We start from the raw sequence: 4,915 nt of genomic DNA on the forward strand, positions 1-4,915 counted from the left end.
CTTTTGTCTGTATATCTCTTTGTGTTCCTGGTCTTGCTGAGTAAATTTAGTTCTGCTAATTCTTGTCACAGTACTAAGGATTTATAAAATATTTGTAAAACAGCTTGTACAAATTAGAAGCCTGTGAAGCTTCAAGGGGTGAGGGTGGAGGACAGAGGGTTCCTGTCTTCCAAGAAATGATGTTAACTCTTTGATCATTTTCCCGCTGAAAGCTGCCTGACCTGAAGTTGCCTGCAAGTTATCAGAGAGGCCCACAGAATACCAGGGGACCCCATTGAGGGCACCCTTCTTGGCCCCCCATAGTCCATACCTCCATTAAGGTATTCATCTGAATCTTTCAAATAAAGCCACGTTAAACTTCATGGCCACTAAGACCGAATATAGCCACTGTTTGTAGGTACTTTTTAAGCATTTGGGGGAAAAGACAACATAGCTTAACAAAGATAAGCAATCCCTATCTTTGTAATAGGCTTCAATTTTAAAAAGGCAATTTAATAGGCGAGAACGAAACATAAGAGGTAGAAGAAGCAAAATCATATTGGGAAAGATGTGAGTAAATGGAGTAGTTTGCAGTTGCTTCTTGATGGTAACAAAGAGGGGCTTTCAAGGAAAATGTATGGTTAAAATCTTGGCCTAAGATTGTAGTTGGTGAGTGAAGGAGGGCAAGGAAGAAGAAGGTAGGAAGGGGTAAATCAATGAAGATACTTGTTATAAATTTATTTTCAACTTACGGAACCACAGAAGCAAGTAAACAATAACAAAAATTCAATAATATACTGAAGGAAGTGTATAGAAAACCTAAACATGTTAAATAATAATTCCCAAATTAAAACAAACGTATTTCTTTAGATAGAGCAAGGAGAAAGACCTGTTAATATGAAACTAAACTAAAGGAAATACCCCCCCCCCCACACACACACTGAGTAGAAATGATTGAGGGCTTCCTGTCCCTCAGAGTTGTGTGTTATATTTTATGCAATAATTTGTAATGGACAGTTATTGACTTACACTTGTGTGCATGAAAGAGTTCGCCTGAGCTCAGGTTGCAAATAGCTATGGCTTAGGAGGCTCTCAGCAGCCTCTGCTCCCCGCTTAAGTCTTTTTTGTGCTTCAAAAAGCCATGTGTCCATGGTTGTTTACACATGAACTGAATCTCTAACAGGAGATTTTCAAGGCTGCATCTTTGCTAATCCAAAAATTGCATGATCCTTTTTATAAGGAAACCAAGTGCTTTGTTTTTTAAGTACCTTTTGGAACCTTTTTCATCTTTATTTTACTGCCAACAAATAGAGAGCTGTTTGCTGTAACTTCTGGAAACTGTGAGTAAAATATTCACCTATTTGTAAAGTTAAGTCTCTGTGATTTATTCTAGCCTAAGTATTTTTGTGGAGATTTTTTCCCCCAAGAGTGGATGAGGGCAGATGTAAATCTAATCAAGTTTCAGTGTTCTTGGAGCAATCACTATTGTGCTAATTCTGCTACCAGAGATTAAGAATGTCTCCCAAACCTCTCTCCAACAAAAAGTACATTCCATAGGTTTCTATACCATAAGAATATAGTCAGATTTTTTATTTTAACAATTTCCACTGTTGTACTATAGAGATCTTGGCAATTGCTAGCATCTATGTCAAAAGTTCCTTTCAGTGAAATGTCTTCATAGTATCTGTTCACATCTTTAGTAGGGATAATTGGATAGAAATTTGAAAATATGTGTTAATAATCTGTGATATTGGCTGACAAATTTCATTCCAGAATAATAATAAAAAAAAAACCCTGGCCATTTCCAGCACAGATTGGAACTGTTTGGTGATGTGTTGGAAGTAATATGAGGAAGCAACAAAGATACTAAATCAACTGGATCAGAATATAAAATGTGAGATGAAACAAGTGGAATCCTGTGAATCCTATGTAACCAAAGCAAAATGTTCTGGCCCAACCAAAATGGTTTTGAGTTGTAATATGATCTACATTTAAATATTTATTAAACGATTTACTGCTTTTTTAAAAAGAATCTCAAAATGGTTTTAACAAAAAATAAACAGGAGCTTATAATGTCCCCCCCCCCCTTTTGGACTGTATAAAATAAGTAAAATAGATGCCCCCCAGTAGCATAATTGAGCTGTTGTTTTTTAAACCATTATATGAACTGCCCAGGAAGTTTTGGTTTTTTTAATGAAGCATGGTAGTTACAGATACAGTTGTACCTTGGATCCTGAATACCTTGGTACTCTGACATTTTAGCTCCCAAACACCGCAAACCCGGAAGTGAGTAGTTCCTGTTTGCAAATGTTCTTTGGAACCCGAACGTCCAACGGAGCTTCTGCAGTTTCTGATTGGCTGCAGGAGCTTCCTGCAGCCATCAGAAGCAACACTTTGGTTTTCGAACGTTTTGGAAGTTGAACAGACTTCCGGCACAGATTCCATTTGACTTCTAAGGTACGGCTGTATTTTAAGTAAGTATTTGGCTGTAATGCTATATCTGAATCAGAATCCACATGGCAAACAAAAAATAATGAATGGATTATCTATATCTGCTTCCACAAATTCTGTAGCAGAAGAGAAAGATAGATGATTCTAAAGGTTAATGTATATGCACATTCCACAGAGAATTAAGAAGAATTTAAGATCCATTCCAGGCACCCAGGGCTTTCAATGTTAATCCTTCCCAGAAATTGCAAGCAATGCACGCAGTTTGCAAACCTTCTGCTTGCTTCACAGGAACTGCCCAGGCGATTAATCTCATAAGCTATCACAATGCCACTCCCTTGTATTACAGTAGTAAAATTATTCCAGTTGTGCAGTACCCATAGTTTTCTGTAAACAAGGCTTGCCATTCTAGCACAGAGAACCCAATTGTATTCCGAGTATGTACAATTCTATTGTGATACATTGTTTTACTTGCTCTTCTTTTTTCTTAAGTATCGCCTGTTGGTATGTGTCTGTTTCTACACTCCAGACAACCTCCACTGTCTACAAAAAAAAATGTTCCTCTTTGGACAAGATGCTTGAGAGTGCTGGTGGTCGAACTACAGGAGTGCATGGAGGGAGTGGATATCCAGACTAGGGGTGGCCAACATGGTGCCCTCCAGGTGTTTTGAACTACACTCATGAGCTCTAGTCAACTCGGCCAGGGATGATGGAAGTCACAACACCTGAAAGGCAGCACATTGATGTCTCACTGTGCTAGATCAGTTTTGGTCTTGCTTAAGGTCTGAACACAGCACTAAAACTCCTGTGATCACCCTGGCTGATGATCTTTGTTGCAGGAGTGTAGCCTTGTTGGTTCTTCCTGACCTCGCAGTGGCTTTTGATACAATTGAATGGGTTCAGAGGTTGGGAATTGAGGGAACTGTGCTGCTAAGGCCACTTTTGAAAAGTTGCAATATTGCATGGTACCTTGAGAGTTAGCCTGTGGGGTTCCTCACGTGTTGCTCTTGTTTGCTATGCTCTTTAAAATATATGTGAAGCTTTTGGCAAATATCAGGGGATTTGGAGTGAGGTGTCAAGCTCTCCCTCCATCTTAACCAGATGAAGTAGTTCAGGTGCTTCACTGTTGCCTGGAAGTGGTAATGAACTGGATGCGAAGCAACTGAAACTGAATTGAGACAAGATGTAGACACTGTGTTAGAGGTCCTTGTGTCTGGGAAGTAAAGACAGCTTGTGCTGGATAAGGTTGCACTGCCCTGTAAGGCAAGGTTTACCTAGTTGCATGTTACTCCTAAGTCCATCTATGTCTCTTGAGTCCCAGGAGGCCTGGGTAGCTCTGGTGTCGGTTTCCAACTTTGGCTGGTTCACCAGCTGCTACTTTTCCTGGACAGGGATATCTTGCCTACAGTGTTCCACAGTTTGGTAACTTCCAGATTGGACAATGTGCTCTATGTGCAGCTGCTCTTGTAGATGGTTCACTCTCCTAAATTGCAGAGAGTCACTGTCAGGCAGTGTAAACAATACTCAGCTAAACAGAATGGTAATCTGATTTATTTGTAAGGCAGCTGCTTGCGTTCATAAATAGCAGTGTCATACCTGAAGCAGAACATTACGTGGGAGAAGAGCGGGAAGAAAATTGGAAGCAGGTGCAAATCAGGTAATGCAACTGCCTCGTTTGTTGACATAAAGATTTCCACTTAACACGAGTAGGAGGACAAATCCCTGAAATAATACAAGAATACACTGTTTCAGTCAGCACGTGGAATGTCTGGGTGATGTCCACTGGTGCTGACTATTTGTCACCTAGCACAACAAAGTCTTTAAGTGACTTGCAACTGATTAAGAGCCAAAAAAGAGCATAGCATGTAATCAAAACAATATGTTACACCATTTCAATAACCCATAAAGAATGCTGTGAAAAAGAACACGAACTTTAGCAGCAAGAGCATTTCCAACAATTACGCCATCAGCCAACTCATAGGTTGGGAGAAAGTGCCTGGAAGAAAGGTTTTAACTTAGCACTGAAACTATGCTAATGATTGTGCCAAGCAGAGGTGAGAGCGTTCCACAGTTGGGGAGATGCAACCCAAAACATGCTTTCCTTTGTACTCCAGATCTCCCTCAGGGCATCCAGAGAAAGTGCTCGAGCAACAGTAGTTCTTTGCCTTGCATGCTCCCAAAATCGGGTGGGGCAGGAAGGGAGAAGTGCCTTAACACAGCACTTAAGAAATCACCACCTGCCTTCTAGAAGCTGTTTGAAGTGTGCAACGTACAGAAACCAATTTCAGATTCTGCCACTCATTTAATTGATAATAAATTCTAGGCTTAAGCTATCTTTGGTTTGAGCAAAAGCATTTACAAATTAGTTCATACACCAAATATAATGGGAAATTATAAACTTAAAGCACCTGACTAATGGGTCTTTCCTCCTCTCTTGGCTGGGAAAGGGCGGGGCCAATTGGAAGGCTGGCAGTCCAAATCCGCACAG

Source organism: Podarcis tiliguerta, assembly GCF_965153285.1.
Source record: "Podarcis tiliguerta genome assembly, chromosome: 7".
Taxonomy (NCBI): Eukaryota; Metazoa; Chordata; class Lepidosauria; order Squamata; family Lacertidae; genus Podarcis; species Podarcis tiliguerta.